At 35.4% G+C, this 27,568-nt stretch overlaps 1 long non-coding RNA gene across 1 annotated transcript; it reads left to right on the plus strand.

Moving 5' to 3' along the window:
• Positions 1–394: 394 nt before the first annotated feature.
• Positions 395–6,547, plus strand: LOC311295313. Its single transcript, XR_014628268.1, has 4 exons — positions 395–464; positions 546–752; positions 2,826–4,644; positions 4,853–6,547. It is a non-coding gene; the product is annotated as an uncharacterized lncRNA (long non-coding RNA).
• The last annotated feature ends 21,021 nt before the right edge of the window (positions 6,548–27,568 follow it).

Here is a 27,568-nt window from a genome sequence, read left to right on the forward strand (position 1 = left end):
GGAAGGAATTTTTTTTTTTTTTTACCAGGCCAGTAAAGCACTTGAATCTTGAATCTATTAACATTATAAGAATAGACGTATACAGCAAACCCAATGTACGTGTAGCAATGGATTCACAAAGTTCAACTGAATTAAAACAAGCAACACGCATCCAAACCTACATGCTAATGAATGTGTTGGTTAAACCATAAGGTTTGAAAAGCAAATTCATTAGACTGTGAAGTTTCACTATCTCTCTCTCTCTCCAGAATGAGGATGTACAATAAACAAAACTACAAAACATACTTGCCCAATCACATGCTCATCTAGTCTGACAACAATCCTGAGTTTCTCCTCCCATCAGACATCAGAGAATATCAGCCTCAGTCTCTCAGCTCTTGTTTAGTCTGTCAGGATGAAAACAAGAGAGAGAAACTGTGAGGAAGATCTTTCTGGACTGAGATCAGATATGAAAAAGAAAACAGGTAATTTGTTGTTGTAGAAGATTCATTTGTTAAAATTTAACAGTGTTGTTAAAATTCTCTCTTTCATTTTTTTCTCTGTAGGTCAGAATGAGGATGTCACTGGAAGCTCTGCATTCTTGTCCTGCTGTTACAGTGTTAAAGTCAAGACATGACAGTATATTAAAGACTCAGTGACAGCAGGAGTACAAGAAGACATCATTCAGAGAAATGTTTCAGTTGAGGATCAGGATCCAGAACACAGTGTTTTCTCAGAGGAGTTTAAGAAAGAAGCTTCACTCAGATACTCATGTAAGTCTGAGAACATTTACTCATTTACTGCTGTTCATTTCACTAATACTGGATCAGACGTCACATCAGACAGAAGGACGAGTATAGCATCCTGCTGAAAAAACAGCTTATTTTTATTATTATACGTCAAACTTGATTTTTCAGTGAAACTAGCACAATATTTTGTCTAGCTTTTTGTCATATTATTTATTGATGAATTAAAGTGCAGAAAGACAGATGATTAGAGATGTGCTTGGCCCGCTTTTATTTTTGTTATAGAGTCGTGTGAGTGTAATATGTAATATTTTATACGCAGATGATCCTGCTTTTGTAGTTGCAGAAAAGGAGACAAATAGAATACAGAAGTTATAGATGAGGAGCTTGTTAAGGTGAAGGCTGTCTGAAAATAAGCTTTTATTACATCTTGGTAAAACAGAATCTATTCTCTTTGGGTCTAAATATAAGTTAAGGAAGGCAGATGATTTAGTAATTAAAGTTGATGGTTGTGTACTTGTAAACAGAACATCGGTCAATTATCTTGATTGTGTTCTGGATAATAATTTAAGTGGTGTAAGAATGGCCTTGAAAGTTTTAGGAAAAGTTAATGCTCAAATTAAATGTATAGATATGCTGTTTTTTTTAAATAAAGAAAGTTTAAAGATTCTTTCTACAGGTCTGGTACAAAGTCAACTTGAGTATGCGTGTTGTTCATGGATGACTGATTTATCCAGTATGTGGATGACAAAGTTAAAAAGGTCACAAAATAAATTATTGAGAATAGTTTTAGGAAATCATTATTTTACTCATGTGGATAATGGACACTTTCAGCAGATTGAATGATTACCCATTGAAAGACGGTTAGCATTCCTGAAACTAAAAATGATACAACAAAATGATTAATAATTGGGCCCCACTGTATTTTAACTCCTATTTCTATTTCTCTCGGGTTAATGTAAGACATGGACACTACTAGACAAAGTATTATGGTGTTAGACTTTGTATGGTAATAGGACGTTTGAATATACAGGTGTGCAGGAGTGGAATAAGTTGCCATTGGACATTAAGGTTTTAACGGATAATGTTGGTTTTAGAATCAAGGACCACAATGGAAATAAGTTAATCAACTTTATTGTGTTATCCTTGACAAACAAGTTGTAATAATGTTCTATTGCTACTTTTATGAAACTCAAACTCAACGAATATCTGCGTATGTCTGATCAGTTCACGTGATTTCTGTTGACGTCACTTACGTCTGATGTCATGACGTAGAACGTATGCAGTATACGGAAGTGTAGAGCTACGATACTTTCTGTTGTAAACAGTAGTATTTCAGCCTAATTTCAAAAGTATTTTTAAGCAATATAGTCAAATTAAATATATATTGATAATATTGGTCCACCATGATGATCAGGTATGTTTACTGAATGCAGAATGAAACGCTGTTTGCACACACATGTGCTTCACAGCAGTGAAGGCCTGGTTTAGCTTGTTGCTCGTGTTCGTGTTTGGCCTGCTGTGTTTTGGTTTTTAAATGCTTTATTTTAACTAAAAGTAAAAAGGAAATCTTTTAAGTGTTGTAAAAACATTGAATTGGTTAATTAATGATTATATATCTTGTATGCATGGTTTATCTGCTGTAACTCTTATTTTGATTAAGTGGTTAGCAGTTAGCATTAGCTGTTTGAACTGGTGTGCTGGGAGTTTTAGTTGATAGTGGTTTGATTTGTAGTGAATTCAAGGGTTTACCAATAGGATAAGAAGGGTAAAGTTGCCCATTTAAGAACCTTTACTGCCATTTTGTAACATATTTAGAGATGAATTTAGTGACATCAGTGATCAGTAATAAAACTTGCCCTTACGAAAAAGAAGTTTATTCAAGTGTGCTATTAGTATACTTCTTTTAAACTAAAAATAAGAAAGTATACTTTCAGTCTACTTTTTATATACTTCTCAGAAATATACTATCCTATCTTACCATCTTACCTTTATTATGTGTGTTATGTGGGAATCAAACTCATGACTTTAGTGTTTGTACCATACTATTCAAGTTGAACCAAAGGAAGTTAAATAAACGTGTTTTTTCTATTTCTGCAGTTGCAGCTTCATCTGTGTGTTTGTGCTGATAAACAAAGGTAAGCACCTATACAAATTACATTTGAAAGATGAATTACTGCCTCTGACGGTTAAAGTTAGTTAAAAGAGTCTGCACAGAATGTTATAAGAACTTCTGCAATATTATAATCCAGCTGGAAAACTTCCTGTGAAATGTCTTTTGGTGGTGTGTCGGTAGCTTCAATGTCCTGATGTAGCTTTAACAGCATCAATAGTGTAATACTTAGTTTATAATCAGATTATAGTCACTTAATTAGTCAGGCCTAGCATTAATTTAGTTATTCAAACGCAAGACAACATAAAAGACGTGTTCCTCCTCAGCAGAATTCAATTCAACCATCAGTTTTCACACTTTCATGTGAAAATAATCATCTACACACTGTAAATTAAAGATTTATTGTGAACTTCAGATTCATTGAACAAAATGGGAGTTTTCACAAGTGCACTGAAATCAGTGAGTTTGTGTTAAACTGACTGACAGCTTCTGTTATTATAAAGGGAGAGCACAGTGCTCACTTTGTGTCATTTATTCGCTAGAAAACTTATTGTTTTTAAGATACTTTGTGAGTACTTCATACTTCACTTTTACAGTTTATTTTTAAACCTAGTGATTTTATCATGTTTAATATTAATTCAAAAGTGAAACTGTTGATGAAAAAATATTACAGGAAATAGTTAATTTGACCCAATAAACGCTCCTCTCCCCTCATCTCAGGTTATAGTGGTAATTAATGTATTTTTTTATTATTAAATAAAAGTGTTTTCTATCAAATGTTGCATTTCCTACATCTTACAACATTCGGTTTTACAAATGGGGACATTCTCAGAAGGATGAAGAAATAATGTTTTTGGTTATCACATTGAAAATAACATTTGAAGTACTGGAAAAATGTTGCGTGTGTGTGTGTCCAAACACACACACTGTATTTCTTATTCCAACGTTCCAATTAGATTCAATTCTTAATTGCAATCAACAAAACTGGTGTTTGCAAAAGTGTAATAACTGCATTAAAATAGAAATACATCATTAAAAAGTCAACCATTGATGGTTTTGTGTTGAAGAACAGAATGATAACTAACAGTTCACTGGAAATACCCAAGGCTTATTGAAAACCAGTTCACGAGTTCACATGTTAATGAAATCTGATGTAATATTATAATGCGTATTTGGCTTGCTGTCCGGGGGGAGGGCTCCGAGCTCGGAATTCGGCCCGACCCCAGAGTACTCCCCCTATAAATGGATAGATAATAGGTATCTATGATCAGACCCAGCTGAAAGTGAGGTGATGGGGTGGTGGCGGGATGCTGAGAAATTAGTCATGTGACAGGAGGTAAGGGAAGGCTTTTATTTATACTGGCTTCTTCTTGTGCTGATTGGATGATTACCTGAACATGCTCCTCCCAAACTTTGTTACATAAAACTTCATGAAGTATCTGTGAATATGGTCAATAACAGTTTGTGTTGTTTCAGTGTCTCTGCAGGAAACAGTAGAGGCTGTTATTGGTGGTTCTGTTCTCCTGCCGTGTTCTTCCACTGAACATGATCTGAAACTTCAAGATATTAATGTATTTTGGAGGCACAACGGCAGCAGCAAGATTGTGTGTGATATAATTGAAGGCAGTCGTTCACTGGAGAAACAGGATCCAGAGTATATAAACAGAATTGAAACTTTTCCAGAGGAGTATAAGAGAGGAAACTTCTCCATCAAACTCACAGATCTCACTCACACTGATGCAGGAAAATACATCTGCTTCATCACACACTCATCTGAACAACCTACTGTACAGCTGATCATCATCGGTGTGTGAAACTAGTGGAATTGTGCATAACGTTTTTAATATAATAAAAGTTATTTGCTTTAAAATCTAAATACTGCAAGAGGTTGATCCCATATTTGAAGTTCACTAGTGATGTTTCAGTCTGAATGCTGCTGTATATAAATTATAGATGGATCTGTTATCTTTATCACTGTGAGGTAAAGTTTCCTGTTGTACTTTTTTTGCTGCAGAATCAACAGCAGACAAAAGATCCATATCGACTGAACGAGAAAACCAAGGAGAAACAGAACCAGACAGTGTGGAAACATCATCGCCTTGGCTCTGGGTTGGAATTGCATCTGGAATTATAGTTATAGTTATAGTTATAGGTTTCATTGTAGCTTGGTGGAAAATAAAGAACTCAAGCAGTCGTAGGGCCGAGAGACACGACATGAGTTCAGACACTCATGAGGTTGAACAGTAATAGCTGATAATAATGATAAAGCATTTGGTACATGACAACTGTATAACTGTAACAGCAGCAACTGCATGAGCTTTAGCGCTAAACACAGAGTCAGTGGAGGAGGTGATGCTTCCAGTCTTGCTGCCACAACTTTAGATAGAAAAAGTATGAAATCATAAAAGTGTGTAAAGGATTTGGTTGAATAACAGAGAACAGAATATAATCATGTAGATTGAGTGAGTGTGTGTTACTGTATTTCCTGCTGATCACATTAAGCCTATAACAGTTTTATTGTACAGATGTTAGGATGGATTTTGGGAAACAGCATTCTTCCTTTCATTCATCTGTGCGCGTTTGTGTCATATCTGTAAATATAGGACAGACGGTCAGGCTAGCACTATATACAGTGGAAGTTGTTTAAAGCCACAAATGGTGGTAAAGGTTCTACGATCTACTTAAGCTTACGATGCTTTTGGGAAACACAGACAAGATTCACAGAACAGTGTTTATGTTGGTAACACTGCCCAGTCAATACAACAGCAGAATATAAGTTACTGACCTGATCATAACACATATTTTCTTAAATATCTGTGTTTCGTTATTTATTAATTTATTTGTTAGGAGTGAGAGAGTTTAATGTTGTTAATGTTGTTGAGTTAAAGACGATCACCTGTAACCATAGGATCACAATGTAGGAACATTTCCTGCATGTAAGAAAAAACAATCATGTTTTGGTAGATCATAAATATGAGATTAAAAAGTTGAAATTATGACATAAATTGTCAATTATGCAATAAGTCAGATTTATGAGAAGAAAGTTGAAATTATGACTTGAAAATTTAAAATTGAAATAATCATATTAAAATTTTTTAAAATGATTAAGTTCTAACTATGATGAAGAAGTCAAAAGTGCTGCACCTCAAACCATCAGATTAATCTGTGCAGAAAAGTGGAGTGACTCGCAACTCTTGTATTTACCAGAACTTAATGTTCCTCCACAAGTATTTTATTCTGCAACTGCAAAAGGACCAAACGTTACATATTCTCGCCTTAATGACTATTTTATATTTTGTACCCTTTATGATTATCACTTTTAAGTATAAAGTGTTTGTACTTGCCAGTGTATAAAGTGTGCTATAAATAACTTTGCCTTATCTTTCCACTTTGTAAGTTACATTTAGTTTTTACAGTTTTCTGATGTAAAAGACACTGTTTTGTACTGTTTAATATTGCCTTATGCACTGCATTCTTACTGTATAACAGAATGAGATCTTGAAAATGTACATTTTTGGCTAAAGTTAAGACAAATATGTGGCTGCCTTAAATTATGTAAACATTCATCTTGAAAATATTGCTTTATTTGCTGGAACTGAATTGTTAAATTGTTAATGTACTTTAATATTCTCAGGTATAAACAGAGGAAACGAGCATAGTTTCATTGTATTTGCATGAACTCATGATGTTCAAGACCCAATAAATTGTTTTGATGAAATAATGCATCTGTCAGAATTGTTTGGATATTTACAATCTTATACTTTCTACTAACACCAAATGTTTTGCATTTACATTTAGAAATTTGGATGACGCTTTTATCCAAAGTGTGACATTTTTAATGGTGGTTTTAATAATTTAGTGGTACATCAGTTTAGTTTGTTTCACACATTTAGATAAAACTCTGAAGTATCTGAACGCCAGTGTCTCCTCATCAACACTAACCCCTTCCTGACGCTTGGTGTGTTTTGGGCAGTGCACTGGGGCTCTTTGAGGGACCTGTGAGGGTCTGAATGTTCTCTAAGGGCCCAGCTGTATCTCAGCACCAGAACATCACAATAAACACATGGGATTGGGCTTTTCTCATGTGTGTGTATGACAAACATCCCGATGCCCAGAGTTTCCACATCAACATCACTTCTTATGAGTAAATGTAACGCATCATATACTGGCATCAGGTCAAACCTCTGCAAACTATTGAAGAACTATGAAACTGAATGCCTGTGTGTGATTCAGAAACAGTATGATGATTAGGCATCAAAGTATTTTAATAGACTGCAAAACACACCGCAAAATGCAATAATACATTCAATACAAAAGTCAAAAAGAAGAGAAATACAAACCTGTCAGTCAGGTTTGTGCGTTCCTGTCATGATAAAAGTAAACAGTGAAATATGACAGTAATATCAACTCTGAATAGCATTTATACAATAAAGCAAATCATTGTGCACCTTTTTTGCCTGTTCTGTCTCAATATTGTATCAAACTTTCTTTCTTTTTTATATATATTTGCATAAATATGTCTGTCAGTTTCTCTGTAGATCAGAATGAATATGTAACTGGTAATAATAAACAAAACCAAGACATGACGTGTATATGGGACACACTGTACCTGCGCACTCACTCACACATCTAGTCTGATGACAACAGTCCTGAATCTCTGAGTCTCTCCTCCCATCAGAGAATACAGTCTCTTATTGTACAGTCTTACTTTTGAGATCATTTGAAAGGCAAACATGGAAAGGTCAGGCTGTATTTCCCTGTTCTTTTCAATTCTCTTGTTTATTGTACTCTGTGGGTTACGATCATCAGGATGTCACTGGAAGTCCTGCAATCTTGTCCTGCTGTTACAGTGAAAATAAAATAAAGTCAAGACATAATAATATATTAATATTAATAATAGGATGTCACTGGCGTTAAGACCGCATTTAAAAGCATCCACAGTCCTCAGAGATGGTCAGGACAGCGTTTCACAGTCTGGGAGTGGCTGAACAGAAAGCCCAATCTCCCATACGGCGTTACCATAAAGACACTGTGTGTGAGGAGAGAGACCTTGTACTCAATCCTGAGTGAGACAGGGAGCCAGTGGAGTGATTTGAGGATGAGGTGATATGGTCGTATTTGCGCTCTCTCATCAGGATCCAGCAGCGCTGTTCTTTATTAAGACTCAATGACAGCAGGAATATAAGACATCATTCAGAGAAATGTTGAAGTGAAACAGGTGAAGTAAAGACTGCTACTGTTTATGACGTCCAGAATGTCCTTCACTATTCAAAACATGTCCTCACTAGTAAAACCTGTTAAACACCAGCTAGTGCTCCAGATCTCACTATAGTTAAAGTAAATTATAAACAGGACAGATCATGTTTCTATTTAAATCTAGTGATCACTATTATCACTGACAACATGAGATCATTTAACCTAAAGGACATCTTATCCTGTCTGTGTGGGAATCAAACTTTGACGTTCATCTGTGTGTTTGCAGTGCTGATAAACGAAGGTGAACATCTGAATAGCTCATTTACTAGTCAAATTCAGGCCACATGAAGTAATGTCAGTCTTGTGTTTGGACAGTTTGTGTTGTTTCAGTGTCTCTGCAGGAAACAGTAGAGGCTGTTATTGGTGGTTCTGTTCTCCTGCCGTGTTCTTCCACTGAACATGATCTGAAACTTCAAGACACTGATGTACACTGGAGAGACAATAATGACATGATTGTGTATAGTATAATTGAGGATAATTATTTAGTGTCTGGACCCGGAGAACAAGAACAGAACTGAAACTTTCCCTGATGAGTTTCTGAGAGAAATATCTTCAACAACCTGATGCAGGAAAATACACTTGTTTCTTCACAAACCCTTATTCTGAACAGGAGACTTTAAGCTGATCAATAGTGTGCAAAACTGGTTGATTAATATATGATTTTAGTTTTAAAAGTTTTATTAAATCTAAAAACAATAAGTGTTTGACCAACTAGTGATCCTCCAGTATGAACGCTGCTGTATGTAATTGATAGGAAAATGATAGGAAACAGGAAACAAATCCACTAAAAACTAAGCAGAAGATACAGGAGAAGCAGACAGTGTAAATATAATGACCTTTAATATGTGTTGCATCAGCTGTATTATCCGCAGTGCTTATGGTTTGTTTCATAATATTTCTCTTGAAAAATAAAATAATTCCAGCTGACTCATTCTGTTCAGTCTCAGTGCCATAAATGACAAACAGCTATAAGCTTTTTCTGATTATTTTTTTTGTCTTTTTTATCTTCTTTATCTTCATTGATTGATCTTTCATTGGTTCTTCTCTGGTGCAAAAGACATTGTTATATGTTCCATTATATTCTTGCAAAATGCATCACATTGTTTTTATTGAGTAGCCTAACACAATAAGATCTTCAAACACTGAATAAGGAACATGATTTTGCTGTATCTGAAGGAAATAAGTTTCCATCTTTACCACAAGTGTTCTTTCTCACGCTGCGTTTGACAGAATTAAATGTATTTTGTATAATTTCATGTTAGTACTGCACATCATTTACCAAACATGTTAAACGTCAATTAAAACAATGTATTTGTATACACAGTGTGCAAAAGATAAAACAGATAAAAACTGATACACAGCTCTAACACTAATACTGGAAGATCATTTTATATTTATCATTTTATATTTCTTAAGATTAAAACTGCACATCGTTTAGAAAAAAAATTATAATTCCTGACAGCACATCAAATTATTATTATTTTTTGTCCCAAATCCCATTATAACTTTATTCATGTGTTACTGTACGTCACTCACTCCAGGATACTTCTGTCTTGTGTGCTGAATATTGCAAAATTTCGACACGTAATTTCTTAAGCACAATGATAACTTCTTAATCAGAAGAGGAACAGAGTGAACCGAGCAAATGATCATAATGTCCAGAGACATGGTGTTGGGCTCTTTACAGTAACTGGGGCTCTTTACAGTAACTGGGGCTCTTTGAGGGCCAGATGAGGCTCTTGGTGAATCTCAGTACAGAAATCTGTGGAGAAATAGGACTGGACTCTTCTTACTTATGGCAATGTTTATAACTGCAGTATCCTGGAGCCTCAGCAACACTATTCTGATAAATCATCAAACAATGGCATCAGGTGATCCACTTCTGCAAACTAAAAGAGACAAAGACAAACTGAACATATCTATGTAAGAACCAGACTGACCAGAACAGACTTCAATAAGCATTGTGTTCATATAACACAAAAAACACAATACAACAATGCGGTAATACATACAAATACTCTGCTTTTACACACACACACACACACACACACACACACACACAAAAAGACAAACGTTACTACCAACATGTTACTGGATTATTATAATTAATGTCAAAATGAATGTTTGGAAATGTAAACTATATTTCCTTCTGTGGCGAACTGAAGTAAAATATATAAACAACTGTCTTAAAACTATATTATTTGGTACTAACATGCCTAAAAAATGTTCACAGTACTGTACATTTACATGAAGTGAGCATGATTGAAGCAAGATAGATTTATTTAGATTAAATTATAAAAAATTTGAATAATATCTTAAATGTGGGACATTTGAAATGTCTGGATAAAGTGTAAAGTGCTTTAAGTGTACCTTAAAAATGTTTCTATTTGTTTACTGTGATACATCCATTCATGAGCATGTTTTAATATCACATCTCTGTGCTTACTCTTTTAAATAATTTTTTTTTATTGCAAGGCTTTTTTAGTAATTACAAAAAATACACAAATTCAAATGACTTTATAAGTGGATTTTAACTAGACATTGATGTGAGCTGGAGACACAGAGTCAGTGAATATTGTGTGTGATATAATTCCCAGCAGAAAGTCAGAAACAGTGTTCAGACTATGAGAACAGAACTGAAAGTTTCCCTGGTGATTTTCAGAGTGGAAACTCCATCAAACTCAGCAATCTTCAATACACTGATGTAGGAAAATACACACAAACTCATCTGAACTTCAGACTGTACAGCTGATCATCAATGATGTGTGAAATTGGGTAATTTGTGTATTAAGTTTTTCATCCAAAAAAAGTTTGGATGTGTTGTAAAGTTACAGACATTGTTTAAATCTTCAGTATCCTCAGGTATATTCAGAGCTTTGTGTTTCATTCTACGCAGACAATCTCTTTTTCATCTGTTGAAGTTTTTGGATATTTATTTGGGTGTTTATATCGGATATTTTAATAGAACTAAATGTTTTCTCATAACCAAAATAATAATAAAAAATCCCATTAGGTATACACTTCCCTTACATTGTTTCTACTTGAAAAAAAAGAAAAGAAAAAGAAAGCCCATTAGGTATTAAGCCTATAAGCCTATTTTGTTTCTACTTGAAAAAAAAAAAGAAAACACCACAAGGATGAAGGATTCTCTGAAAATATTGTTTGAATTCCAAATAAATGTCTTCTCATCATAACCAACCTACACTACACTGAATATACAGTCTATTTAAAGGTTTATTATGAAAAGTATCAGAGTTGTTCAACTGGTTTAGATTGTGGAGAACTATCACTATCAGCCTATTCAGGGCCGTGCAGAGACCTCTGGAGGGGCAGGTGCTCAAAGTATAAAAGGGGGGCACATGGAACAAGGCTTTAAATGGGGCTGTGTTTTTCCTGTCTTAAAATGAGGCGGAGGTGGTAAAATCCTAATAATGTATTTTAATAATAAGATAATAAAATGTGTATTTTTTTGTAGATCATCATATAGCCTAATGTGTTTCCCACATCATTTTTGTGGGTGGAGCTTGGTACCTCTAGGGGGGTCCGGGGGCATGCCCCCCCGTAAGAAAATGTTGTACATTTTAAAGATAAATTCATTAATCTGGTGCACTTTGAGTCACCCGAATCTGCCCGAATCCACTGTTAAAAATAAATAATCCATCCGCAAACCGCCCATATTCTTTGATTTAGATATCTGCATCTGATCATCACATTACAATTATTCAAATTCTTAGTGTTAAGCATGATAGTATGGTAACATATCACACTGAAGTAGGCTGATTTAAAATGAACATTTATATACAATAAAAGTTCTTCTTTTGGCAAAATTACATTTCCTTAATAGCCTAAACAGAGGCTTTTCTCCCTTCAAACTTAAAATGTCAATGTTTCATTACATCACTGTTTGAAATCTCTAATTTTTTGTAACTTTTATAAAGGGCATCTTTCCCCTAATTTTATTAAATGTATGCTCCACCTTTCATTTCAAATTCTTAAATTTGATCAATATATTATAGTTATTATATTATAGTTACCAATCACATTAAATAATTTACATTGAAAAATTATAACTGTATTAAATTAGATTATTTTAAATATTTTTGAATATACAAAAATAAGGAGTGTTGAAAAGATGATACTTTATGAAACTAAACCGCCAGTAGGAGGCGGCAGGCGACCGTTTTAATGAGCGAGTCATTGAGTCATTCATTCAAACGATTCGTTCAATCGGCTGATTTATTCAGAATGAGGCAGTTTGTGAATGGGTAATTGAATCTTTGACTCAACCGATTCGTTCAAAATGCTGAATCATTCAGTAATGCAACAAGTGTTGCTGTGAGAGATGCGCTATGGTTCTGCGGTGATATTTGTTTGGAACTATTTTCGCTGCTGAAACAGAACAAAAACAGTCATTGCGTCTAAAATGTAAGTGACTTAATTTTAACTATTTGTTTATTGACCTGTTATGAAATCAGTCTCGGTTTTAATCTTGATGGCATTCAGGAAAACAGTTACTTCTACAGCCTACACACTGCAATATAAACAACATCTCTGCATGCTCTCTTCACGTCGTCCTTGTAAAATAATAATAATAAGTAAACAAACATCAAAATCACTTCGCTGAAAATGAAATGCCACTTACCAGCAGCCGCAGATTTTAAGATATCTTCTGGTAGTGCGCGTAGCCGCGCGAAATTAAAGAATGTGCGTGCAGCGTGAGGAATCGTTCCGGATGAGTTCGTCAGGTGAAAGGTCATCATGTTGATCATTTCATTTACGGCTAAATTATTATTTATTAATTTTACTAATAGTTAGGTTGGGCAGGCATCCACAAAAGGGCCTTTAATTACAAAAAAAGGAGAGGAAATTTTGTCTTGACAAAAGGGCACTTTGGGCACCAAGGGGCAAAGGGGCAGGTGCTCGAGCACCCAACGCCCCCCCCTCTGCACGTGCCTGAGCCTATTGGAGACAGAAGAGGAAACTGCAGTATATTCTCTACAGAATATGATGTCTTGCTTTAGTTTGGACATCGACCTTAACCTTTATTTTGTAGTATTTCTTTATTATATATGGAAAATGAACAAGTTTTAATGCGCAAGACAAACCAAACATGCAAGAATTAAAAATGTCAGTAAAACTTTGTAAAGACATTAAAGCCAAACCTGTTGGTGTGTTTTGAGGCAGTGCACTGGGGCTCTTTGAGGGTCCATGAGGGCTTTAATGTTCTCTAAGAGCCCGAGCCGGATCTCAGCATCAGAACATCATAAACACATTGAACTCTCTCTGTGTGTATATGGTGCTGAGAGTTTCCATCAACACCACCTCTTACTAGTCAATGACACGCATCAAATAATGGCATCAGGTCAAGCCAGAAACAGTATGATGACAATAGGAACCAAAATCATTTTGTCCATAATATAGAAACACAATACAAAATGCAATTATACAGTACAAAAGAATGTACAGTATGTCAAAATCAGGATAAATATTAATGTTATAACAATGCATTAAAATATGCATTATATGACTATAAACAAGGCTGATCCTGTCATCCCCATGGCGGCCCTCTTCACCATTCCTCCATTCCTCCATTCCTCTATTCCTCTATTCCTCCATGGCTCCTCCCTCCATCATCGCCGGCTGTGGACATGTCCAGAACATTTGACCCAAAGTGTCCTCTTCTCTGTGACGTCATATTTCTGGAAATATTTTTGCCAGTTTACTCTTTAAAAGTGTAGCCTATGGATTATCTTAAAGTGCAGTAATCCAAGTCCAGTAAAAACAGATGTTGAGTGAATTTCCCTAATTACTGACTGCCAGACTGACTCTGAGAATACACTTCAATATAAAAGTCCAGGAACACACACAGGGAATATGTAACAAACAGCTTGTTCGATCTCCACTGTTGATATGGATTGTTGAAGACTGACTTTATCCTGTTCACTGATAAAGTGACAAAACAGTGTGTTGTGTTCTCACTATCACATGACTCTGGTGTGTATAGCTCCTCATAAAACAAAAACTAAACTGCTTGTTAATGCTTAACTGGTCTGTGGTTATTCCATGTGACTTCTAAATTTCTGCTATGTAACCAGATTCATTTTTCTGTCTCAATTGGTGTGAAAGCAACTTTCTAGCCTTTTTCGCCTTGAATTCTTGCTGTTTAGATCTCAGATATAACCTCTCCTCTGCCTCCATGGTTAAGGTATCTCTGACTGTAATACTCCTCTCTCCTTATATAGGGCAGCGGTGGAGATCTAGAATGCTCTTGATCTATATCGTTTAGCCTTGAAATTATCTGATTTTCCTTCATTCTTCACTCCATTCTTTTTTCCGTTATGCCCGCACTGTATGAAATGATTTTGCCTTCAACATCTCCCAGAAGTTACAGTCAGTCATACCCGGCACGGGTTGTTACAAGAAAGTAATATATCTGATTATATAGAATTCAACAAACTTCTAATGTGCCAGTAATCTAGAGTTGAATCTCCACACACACCGTGTTGGTATGTTGTTTTGAAAGCAGAGAGTGATCACTACATGGTCAGAAATTACTATACCTGTGTATTCACATAATCAGAGTAATGGTAACATTCTCTTGTCTGTAAAGATGAAGTCAATCCTGAATAGATCTGATGAGTTGCAGAAAAATGCCTTGAAGTTTGGTTTAATATATCTCCATGCATCAAACATACCGCAAGTTTGCAGAAGCTCATTGAAATATCGATCTGATTCAGTTCTGTTATATTCTTGCCATTTGCACTGCATTTTATTATTGTCATGGTCTGTTGTTGCATTAAGCGCACAGCGAAAGGGGTATAAAAACAGTCTTTATTAAATCCACACAGAAAACTCATGAGATCGCAGGAGGAAACCATAAACACAACCACAAAATGTATAACAGAATGAGACACTAAAAAAGGGACATTGTTTGCTAAAGGACAAATGAGTTGGTCATTGTGTTGCTGTTTTGACAATTCTGTACCACAAGTGTTCTTTCTTCATGTTGTGTTTACTAGTATTAAATCTATTTTGTTTTCTTCATGTGTTATTTCATAATTATGTTCAAATTAGAACTGTTTCATTTACTAAGTCTGACTTATTACACATCAGTAAAAAAAAAATATATATATGTATATATATTTGTATATAAAGATGAAACGTGGTGCTCAAAGTTGAGATCTGCTATACAAGTTGTTATAGATACACACTCCACACAATGAGTAAATGGTGTTTTCAACTTCACGACAGTCAGACCTTTTTATTATTCAGAATTGTAAAATCCCACAGAAAGTTCCAGTAGGAACAAATGTACAATGCATTCTGCACACCTGGCCTGTACATTGTTTTATTTTTTGTTTGTTTAGTTCCTCCCCGATAGACACATAGTGTCAGCCCAGATCCGGCCCACATCTGGTACACGATTCCACACGGCTCAGATCTTTGTTGGTCCTGAAACAACATTCCAGTCAAACCAGAACCCCACACCGTACACAAACCATAAACTACTCCTCAACTCAGTGGACAATTATTGGTTGATAAAGATGGTGTTCAAGCCCCTAACATTAACCCAAGACTAAACCTAACAGTAGCCCTAAACCTAACCCTAAAATGTGATTGGTTGATAAGGATGTTTTTCCAGGACCAACAAGGATGTTGATTCAGGAAACTTCCTCCTTAGCGAAATCACGTTCACCTCTATGTACATATTCTTCTGAGAAAGATGCAAATTTGCTCCTTGCCACATTGAATATCAAACATACCGTATTTTTGTCATGTTTTCAAGAAGATAAAAGATACAGATAATTTCATGGTGACTTCAAAGAAAACAAACTGTTTAAGCTGTTATGACTTTTCTGAGAATACATTACTTCAATGAAGTCATTATATTTTAAGCATAAATATAACAGAATACAGTGCAGGTTATGCTCAGAACTAGAAAATAATATAGAAATACAGTGAACAGGAAGGAGTTGTTAAGTGTTTTTCTCAGTGTTGTGTGGCGCCCTCTACTGGATAAACACTTGAACTAAATCTTTGAAATACACAGTGACGCTGTATTTGGATACTTAAGCCACACTTTAAAATGTCATCATAAAACAAAGTATTAAACCAGATGACATTTATTTTAACAACATATAGCACAAGTACACTGTGTTACTGTAGATTTACTTAAGTGCACTTGTCAAGTGCACAGCATTTCAGTCTAACTTATATAAACGCATAAAGCACACTGTAAATACAAAGATTCAAAAATAACCCAAACAAGACAGAACTTTCCTGCTAAGTTTATGCTGTGGTCACTTTCCATTTCTCTACTTTAATGTACAAGCTAGCATTAGCGCTAGTGGTGGAATCAGATTTTATTGTTGGGATACTCGACCTCTTCTTTCTTCTCTCGTTCTCGATTGCTCTGACTCTGCCGGATCTTTCGTGTGTACTCGATCCCTGAGCTCTCAAACAGCCGTGCCATGAAGGCCAGGCCCTCACGTTTAATGTAGGACTTTCCAGCAAAAGTGTAAAGTACAGGATTTATAGAGCTACTGATGAAGGTGAAAGTGGAGGCGAAGCCCCGGAAAGATGTCCAGGTTTGATTGACTCTGTGAGGATTAATTAGTTATTAAATTAGAAAAACACAGAATGGCATTTCTGTGAAAGTTTTTAGGCCCTGTTTACACCTGGTATTAAGATGTGTTTTGGTTGATCGGATCACAAGTGGACGACACTAAATACAGGTGTAAACTGGGTCTAAAACGTTTTGAGCTTGTCCACTTTCAACCACTTCCAGAGGTAGTCGAAAATGCATCCAACCAGATTGCTTTCATAGTGTAAACACTCATTTATAACACACACTCACAGCTGTCGGCTGGTCTTGATCTCCATTTTTGTTTCGAAGATGAACTTACTGGTTTGGAATGACATTAGTCTGAGTAAATGATGATAGAATTTGTATTTTGGGTGAACTAACCCTTTAAACTTTGAAATATATGTTATATATGAAATATAATGTTTAAATATGTAACCTGTACGGTGGTAGCATTTTTTACTTGAGTCTTATCATTCAAAATGGCCAAAATTCAGTTCAAAGTCAGAGTTCAGTCTGACTTCCTGTAAGCAGTGGTTTGTTGTGTGAAGGACAGCAACACGAGGGTTTTGCAACTTCTTTTCCATTATATATATATTTTTTTTCACAAAGCATTTCACATTTTTTTATGTTGTGCATAATTATGTTGAACATTTCAGAGTTGTTTTGCTTGTAGCTGAAGTTGGTACAGTTGCATCAGTTGTATTGCAGTTGTATTGCATCTCCTAAAAGATAATAGACATTAAATCTGTGCATTACATCTTTTGCTCTTCTTAGCAGAAGTGTAAGCAGTGTTGTTTAGCTCAAATAAAGTGTAAAGCTAAGCTCAGTACTTAAACCATCAGTTCCTCTGAGTTGGTCACTTGACAATAAATGACTCATATGGTGTCATGTTGTTCTTGACTGGTGGTTTACCCTTGAGCAGAGTTCACATTTGCTTTAGACATATCTGCATTTTTAACCTCAAACAGAAAAAGAATGGCAGTGCAGTCAGTGAGTGGGGTTTAACAGTTTGATAGAATGATTGTTGTTGTTTCTTCATGTAGACTATATATATATATATATATATATATATATAAAAAAATCTGCGAGTGGACAAGCAGAAGCCCACAGATTGTGATCAACACAAGCACTAATAAGGCAAGAATCGATCTTCATCAGTCAGGATTTGTCCCAGAAGCTGATATCCAGCATACCAGAGTGAATTACAGAGGTTATGAAGAAGAAGGGTCAACAATATACCCTGTTATGTATACCCAGCTATGTAAATAGCTTTCAAAATGTATAAAATCCTTATCGTTGTGTTTCAATATTTTCTGTAAATGTGTAGATATACAGTAGACAAAGCAGAGATACTGCAATTCTGCTGTTTCTATTAGAGTTTAAGACGACTGTGAGAACTGAGACACATAAATGTATGAAGGTACTGGCACTCGGTTTAACACTAGAACTGCCATGGCGGTCATTTTGACCGTTTTGAATTTTATATCTGCAATAACTTTGTTGAAAAAATAAATAAAATCCTGCTGGTACCTGACTTTTCCTAAAAGTGTCTGTATTTTCATTTAAAATGCTTTTCATATAAATTACACATAAGGCAAAAAAACAAATGAACATATTTACCTATTTCGGCCATAAACCGTCATATTGACCGCACTGAATTTCGCGGTATTATTATACATATAGCCTACCAATCAGTGACGTGCGGTGATGTCTTAAAGAGGCTAGGCACTGAGTTATGAAAGATTACCTGATTTATTGTTTAAAGGCTAATAATAACAGTAAACATTACGCACAAGCGCGGCATATCAAGAAATGTACAAATCAGGATGTATATCGCGTGTATTCTCTCAGTCTCTCTCTCTCTCTCTCTCTCTCACACACACACACACACATACACATACACGCACGTCGCACACACACAAGCGCGGCACAGGCACACACCGCGAGTAACAGTAGTTTATGTCCACTCCACTCCAGCATTAGAATGCAACCATTCTTAATCCTTATTGTTGCACAGCGGCCAAAAGTAAAATCACACACCGCTCAATTGAATATGAAGTCAAATGGCTTGCATTAATTCAACCATATTTATCAATTCAATATTAAGCCCAAAATAGTTTTTGACTCACCAATCGGTAGATTATTTGTAGCCTACATCAAATTCATCCGCCGCCATTTCCTCATGAAGACGCCGATCGCAGCTTTGTAAAACTCATCTTTACGGGCCTTCAGTTTGCACAGTCTCTGGCTCTCAATTTAAAACATTTAACTCTCTGATGACAGCCTTTTAACTCCGGTGCTGTCATTTTGGCTTTGAATTTGCCGCGGGGATTAGGCATGTAGGCTATCTGTGGTGTGTAACGTTAATGACGTTAGCTGCGCAAATGTCCAGTAATATCTTGATTTTAATTGGTCCATGTCTGATATGTTACGGAGATGTTACGGGCATACCATATTTACGTCCAAAGGCACAGCAGAGTCAAAGGCAGAGTTGTGCTTTTTGACGTACATGTTAAAGAATACAGGATCGAAGTGCGCATGCGCAACATGGGTTTTTCGCTTGCCTTCTGCAATGAATGGACAGTAAAAGCACTGCTTATTCTACGATTTGTTTTTTATTTGATTATGCGTAACTGCTACATTTGTCATCATAACGTCTAAATAATTGGAATAACACACATATTGCATATATAAATCACAAGAATAAACAGTAAAAATACAAATACAAGTTTATTATTTAATAAACCATTTTATTTTTGAATTTTGGCAGGGTAGGCAGTGCCTAGTTTGCCTACCCAGACCGCACGTCACTGATACCAATATACACAACAATAAAAAGTGGTGAAATATACACAAAACATATTCCACAACAAATCATTTAAATGTAATGATATTCAGAACAGAACAATAACAAATAAATAATCCATAAACAAGCCAAAATGAAATCGGTTAGGCTACTTTCAAGCGAAAGTGAAAGTAAGCGCCGTTGGGCTCATGTAACTCTCTAGAATTAAAATGTTTCAACATGCGATGTATTTGGATGGTAAACTAGGCTATTCTTTATTATAGGCTTTGTACTTCACTCGTGTTCCAAAATCGACGGAAAAAATCATCCTTCACATGCGCAAAATGGTACGAATTGTAGCCTAGGCTACTGACTATATCGAGCAGTGGAATTTTTATATGTTAGGTTGACTAGGCTATTTTATTATTATATTGTATTATGGCTGTAATGAACGGGCTGCGATGTCAAGATTGCAATGGAATATGGTGTGTGTGTGTGTGTGTGTGTGTGTGTGTGTATGTGCGTGTGTGTGTTTGTGTGTCGGCGGGCGCGGACGCGATCGAGTGTAGGCTATGAAAACAGGCTATTTTGTTCAGGACATCTACTGATATTATTATTGATAGATGTATAATTAAACTTGTTTAAATGTACAGTTTGGTGTTGTTTTGTTTTTAAAAGACATCCTAATACAATAAATGCATTAATCTCTCAATTGGGTATTTATCATTAAAGATATAGAGTTTTGAATCTAGCGGTCAAAATGACCGCTTGCGGCAGTTCTAGTAGTTATGGAATTTTGGCACTTCTAGTGTTAAGGTTAAACCTCCACTCTAGACAAAGGTGAGAGACTCTGTTTGTCATTGGTTTTCAAGTGACCAGTGGAACATATTTCTGGTTTTGCTTTAACACTTCAGTTGAGTTTAACCGCACTGTGTAGCCTGTGTACACTGTAAAAAAATCCAACTTACGTTTTGTATGACAAATTCAGTTTTTAAAGTTTATTCAACTATTTAACATGAAAAAAGTTGCGAAAAGTTGAGATAACTCAAACACGTAAGTTGAGAAAACTCAAAAATTTCCTGCAGCTGGTTGCCTTAAACTTTTAAGTTTTCGCAACTTTTTTTTTTTTTGTTTTTTTACAGTGTAGTTACACTGTGTGGACTTGTGCTGAATATAAATTATTCTACATATATATATAGCCTACATATTGATAAATATGTATAATGGAGGTGTGACTCATGCCATTTAAAAAAAAAAAAAAACAGTAGACTTGTTTTTAGTCAATTTATTGGTAGGTGCAAACACGTGCAAATCCTGACTGAAAAAGATAAAGAATTTCACATCGATATGACTATATTAACTGAAGCTTGATAACAGATGGACTGTTTACAAATTACATTTTCAATAGTTTTTTTGTAGCCAAGACAGTATGTGCCCATATATTACACCATAAAATATTATTTCTTGACTTAAGCACATGATATTTTAAGAACATGTTATATAGTCAAAGACAGATGCTGTTTGCTTGCTGAATATTTTCCACTTTGCTTTTGGCATTCACCTGCAGTTGCATGAATAAAAACAAAAAGCTACAATATTTTGTTGGCATAACAGGTCAGTAGAATTGTATTATAATTAATTAATTAAAATTAAAATCAATAGTTAAAACTTTGGGTAATGAAATTTAGCAATAAATATATATTAATTAACTTACGTTACAGCTGGTTTGGGTCTTGAAGCTGATATATAACTTGTGTCTGCAGATCAGTGTGAATGTGTTTGTCCAACTTTTCTGTTTTTGCAGCAGCAGAAACTAAGAATGAAACAGTAAATTCAGATATAATAACGCTTAAATTATTTTTTCGTAAATTGTAAATATATATATATATATATATATATATATATATATATATATATATATATATATAGGCTATATAAGCAAAAATAGTTAAATGTAAGTAGGCTAAACAAAGTAATAAAAAACTTCAGCAGCCTAATAACATCATTATATTGCTTTTTTTGCACTATTGTGTATTATATATTTAATAGATAATATTATATATTATAATAAAACAGTACATATTATTGTATATTTAATTTGATCATTTATAAAACAGTAAGAATATCTCACCGATCAGCACAATGAGCAGAAGCCCGTTCATCAGACCAGATATGATGATAATAATCTGCCATTGTGTCTGATTCTGATCAATAAACTCCAGCGCTGTCTGATTGTGACACTCAGTTAGTTGAGTTGATTCTGTAATGAAAGTGTTCAGAGTTTAATGTCAGTCTCCAGCTGGAACACAATGACTGTAATTTTATAAACCTTTAATATCTGTAAGATATTAATCTCTGTGTAGAGCAACCAATGAGAGTGATAATTATGATTTTCATAAAAAAAACTGAAGTAATAAATAACAAGTAATAAATAATCAACACTCAATTTCACACTGTACATCAATATGTTTTGATCAATAGAGGAGTAAATGAACTCACCGGTGAAGTGCAGTCTGGTGCTGTTGCTGAGTTTTGGAGGTGTGCGTGTGTTCATACAATAATAAACTCCTAATTCATCAGCAGTCACATTATTAATAACTAGATTATGATTAAATTGCAGTGAATATTTCTTTCTGATTGTTTTATTTGAGTAAAAAGGCGCTGTTGGATTTGAGGTTGATTGTAGAATCACTGTTGGAGGATCTGGTGTTTTCATTAAAATCCAATAAACCTCATTTTCATCAAGATCACAGTTTATGGTCACATTTGATCCCAAATCAGTGAGTTGATCTGAGACTGCAGCTCGACAACAGATTAATACATCTATAAGATAAAAATAAATAAACATGCATTCAAATGCATTTTTAATTAGAAACCTTAAAACTACTGTGAACCTTTAACATGAAACAATTTATGGTTAAGCTCATGTAAATATTTTCATATGTTATAAACTCACAGAGCTGAAGCTGAATGATCCTCATGTTTCTGGTTGAATAAAACCATTGAATCTTGAAACCTGGTTCCCTCCACACATGTATGATGAAGTCTACTGCAGCTCTGAACCAGACAGCAGAGGAAGTCAAGTTTGCTCTGACCACATTGTACACACTTTTTTTTTTTTTCAACACCTAACACCTCACCATCATCATTACTTTATTAAGTTAAACATGACAGTAAGTTGCCAGATAATTGCAATAACATCAGCAAACCTATTTATCACATAAAGCCAACACACTCTCATGACAACTCTTAGATAGTCTTAATAGTCTTAGAGCTCAAACATGACAATCTGGGGCTCAGGTCAGGAAGCAGACAGACTGGCTAAACCGACTGTCTGCTAGCGGCCTCGCGTCACCCAGGTCAGATAAATCCCATCACATAGAGCCTCTTTTACCTAGCTATCATCGTATAGAGACTGTGTCTGTTCCCCGAATTTGGAAATCCAAAAAACGTTTTAACCCATCTAAGGTTAAAAATTTAATTGATGTTCAACAAATAAAAAACAGCTATAATACAGACGAGCAAATAAAGCTTGGGTTGCTGAATATTCGATCGCTTACTTCAAAAGCACTCATTGTTAATGATATGATTTCAGATAATAACCTAGATGTGCTGTGTTTGACAGAAACCTGGCTAAAACCAAACGATTACATTACTTTAAATGAATCAACCCCGCAAGATTACTGTTATAAACATGAGCCTCGTCTGAAACGCAAAGGGGGTGGTGTTGCTGTAATTTATGGTAATAGTTTCAAAACCACTAGGAAATCAAGTTTTAAATACAATTCATTTGAAGCATTGGTGCTTAATGTAAAAATATATAGTGTAAACGATAAATCACGTTTGAGATTTGTGCTGGCTACTGTATACAGGCCACCAGGGCACCATACAGACTTTATCAAAGAATTTGCGGACTTTCTATCAGAATTAATATTGACTGCAGATAAAGTACTAATTGTTGGTGATTTTAATATACACATCGATAATGAAAAAGATGCATTGGGATTGGCATTTAAAGACATTGTAAATTCAATTGGAGTTAGACAACACGTGTCAGGACCTACTCATCGTCGTAATCATACTCTAGATCTAATATTATATCACATGGAATAGATGTTGATGCCGTTGAAATTCTGCAGCAGAGCGATGACATCTCAGATCATTATCTAGTCTCGTGTAATTTGCATTTAGCCAAGGCTGCAAAGCCAACTCCGTGTTTCAAATATGTGAGACCTATCACTTCTGCCACTAAAGATTGCTTTATTAATAATCTTCCTGATCAGTTTCATCATCTCAGCATCCCAGATAGCTTAGAAGAACTTGATATTACAACAGAAACGTTTAACTCTCTCTTTTCCAGCACTTTAGACACAGTTGCTCCGTTGCGCTTAAAGAAGATTAAAGAAAATAGTCCAACGCCGTGGTACAACGAGCACACTCGGGCCCTTAAGAGAGCAGCCAGAAAAATGGAGCGCAACTGGAAGAAAACAAAACTAGAGGTATTTCGCATTTCATGGAAGGAGAGCTTGATTGCTTACAGAGAGGCTTTAAAAGCTGCTAGATCTGCTTATTTTTCAACCCTATTAGAAGAAAATAAACATAATCCTAGGTATTTATTTGAAACGGTGGCTAAACTAACGAAAAATAAAGCTTCAAGCACCGAAGTTTCCAAGCAACACAGCAGTAATGATTTTATGAACTTCTTCACTTATAAGATAGAAAATATCAGGGACAAAATTATAACTATGCAACCATCTACTACAGTATCGCATCAGGCAGTGCATTGTAGTCTCCCTGAGGAAAAATTTGATTCATTCGTTGCTATAGGAGAGGAAGAATTAACTAAACTGGTTAAATCATCTAAATCGACAACATGTATGTTAGACCCGATACCGACTAAGCTACTGAAAGAGATGCTTCCAGAGGTCATAGATCCTCTTCTTAATATCATTAATTCATCTTTGTCTCTAGGATACGTACCAAAAAACTTTAAGCTGGCTATGATTAAACCGCTTGTTAAAAAAACGCAACTTGATCCTACAGAATTAGTCAATTACAGGCCGATCTCGAATCTACCTTTTCTGTCAAAGATATTAGAAAAGGCAGTATCCTCACAACTGTGTTCCTTTCTTGAAAGAAATGATATCTGCGAGAATTTCCAGTCTGGATTCAGACCGTACCATAGTACTGAGACTGCTCTCGTTAGAGTCACAAATGATTTGCTCTTATCATCCGATCGTGGTTGTATCTCGCTATTAGTGTTACTCGATCTTAGTGCTGCATTTGACACCATTGACCACAACGTTCTTTTAAATAGATTAGAACATTATGTTGGCATTACGGGAAATGCACTAGCATGGTTTAAATCATACTTATCTGACCGTTATCAGTTTGTAGCAGTAAATGATGAGATGTCTCATCGATCACAAGTTCAGTATGGCGTACCACAAGGCTCAGTACTAGGACCGCTGCTGTTCACTCTGTACATGCTACCATTAGGAGATATCATTAGGAAACATGGAATTAGCTTTCACTGTTATGCTGACGATACTCAGCTGTATATTTCTTCAAAACCTAACGAAACTTATCAATTCACAAAATTAACAGAATGCATAGCAGATATAAAAAAATTGGATGACTTGTAATTTCCTACTTCTTAACTCTGAAAAAACAGAGTTTCTAATTATTGGACAAAAAACTTCCTCACGTAATAACCTAGAATACTGTCTAACACTCGATGGCTGCTCTGTTAAGTCTTCGTCATCGGTTAGGAACCTGGGTGTGCTCTTTGATACCAATCTTTCATTTGAAAGTCACGTGTCTAGTATCTGTAAAACTGCATTTTTCCATCTTAAAAATATATCTAAATTACGCCATATGCTCTCATTGACAAATGCGGAACAATTAGTTCATGCGTTCATGACCTCAAGGCTAGATTATTGTAATGCTCTACTGGGTGGTTGCCCTGCACGCTTAATAAACAAACTACAGCTGGTCCAAAACGCAGCAGCTCGAGTTCTTACCAGAACCAGGAAGTATGACCATATTAGCCCAGTTCTGTCAAAACTGCATTGGCTCCCTATTAAACATCGCATCAATTTTAAAATATTGCTGATTACTTACAAAGCACTAAATGGTTTAGCTCCGCAGTACTTGAGTGAGCTCTTAACGCATTATAGTCCATCACGTCTATTGCGATCTCAAAATTCCGGCCAGTTACTAATACCTAGAATATCAAAATCGACTGCTGGCGGTAGATCCTTTTCCTATTTAGCACCAAAACTCTGGAACAGTCTTCCTACCATTGTCCGGGAAGCAGACACACTCTGTCAGTTCAAAGCTAGACATAAAACACATCTCTTTGACCTAGCTTTCACATAATACATTATAGACTTCTATAATTTAATGTTAGGCTGCATAGATTAGGTCAGCCGGAACCGGGAACACTTCCCATAACTCCTGATGTACTCGTTACATCATGAGAAGAATGGCATCTACGCTAATTTTAGTGTCTGTGTTTATCCCGAGGTTTTCCTGCAGCCTGCCGGATCCAGGCCGTATCCAGATCTGACGAAGGACCTTCGCCTGGACCGATGACAACGCAGTGCTGAAGTGCCAACTAGTCTCTCCCTATGGAGGATCCCTCTACCACTATACAGATAAGGCGTTGTCGGGAAAATTTGTTTCGCGTTCCTACCCCAAAGCAACAAAATAAAATAAAATTCTTTATCAAAATTTATAAGGAAAGACAAGTACTTTGTTTAGGCTTGGCTTGTAGGGAATTCCAAAACTGCGTATTTTCAAATGCACATAACTATAGAACCCATTCTAAATGCGCATGTGAACGCCATCAGCGTTTCTCACAGGTTCGCGTTTAAAGTCTGTGTAGAGAGAATGGTGTCGTCTTAGCGGCCCCTAATTTAATAACAAATGATCGTTGCGACGGAAGCAAATCAATCAAAACTAACTTAAGATGGAAAATAACTTAACTCTGCTATAAAGCCAAAACAATATTTGTTACCTTAAATTATACGCTTATCTCTGTGAAGCTGCTTTGAAACAATCTACGTTGTTAAAAGCGCTATATAAATGAAGATGACTTGACTTGACTTGACTGACAACTCATGATAATTTGTACAAGATGCCAAAACCGTATGATATTATAAAGTACAACTAAGATTGTATAAAAAATTACTTTTCATAATAGACAGATGACTAATATGGGTATAATTTAATGGTTGATGCATCATTCATGACATTCAGTGTCAGAGGTCAGAGATTAAAAACTCACTAAATGTTTACAAAATGTACAAAAAAAGTCAAAAAAAATTACAAAAACATCTGTTAAATAAAATTATTTGAATAGTCAAAGATTAGTGTCACATCAGATCCAGCAAAGGAGGCAAAGAGAGGAAAAGGTGGATCCTGAAGCAGCCAAACAAAGTTTATTAAACAATCCCAACTAAAACAAAGAAGGCAAACCAAATTTTTTTTTTTTAATCTCGCCTTCACACTAGAGTTTACGGTACGTCAAATACAGATACACTGAGTATCCATTGAGCTGAAATAGAACAGATCGGAGAGTGAAACTCAGTCATTGTGTAGAGTGAGTGAAAAATATATCTATGCTAAACTTATACTTAGCCTCTAACACACACACTGGTGAGTAAAATAATTTATTAGCCAATGGCTTATGATAGTCAATGTCAATGTCAATTTTATTTCTATAGCACTACTAAACACAACACCAGTTGACCAGTGTGCTTTACATCAATTCAAGAGGCAATAAAAACACACAAACAAAACACAATGCAATACATTTCATCCTTGACCATATGCTAATTCAAAAAAAATTAAAATATTTTTTTTGGGGTGTGCGTTCCTGAAGTTCTTTCAAAATGACATCCATTCTAGTGTTTGTTGTTTCCATGAAGGTGTGCATATAAAATTGCTTTCTTATTGTTTTACTGTAAAAAGTTATTTCTGTTGCACCATCAATTCACTCACCTGCTCATGTCATGTGAGATATATTTTCCTTTTCTTTTTCCGTGTGACCAGCCATCTTGTGTGATTTGGGGAGCCTATGTTGTAGGCCACAACTT

Source organism: Rutilus rutilus, assembly GCF_951802725.1.
Source record: "Rutilus rutilus genome assembly, chromosome: 8".
Taxonomy (NCBI): domain Eukaryota; kingdom Metazoa; phylum Chordata; class Actinopteri; order Cypriniformes; family Leuciscidae; genus Rutilus; species Rutilus rutilus.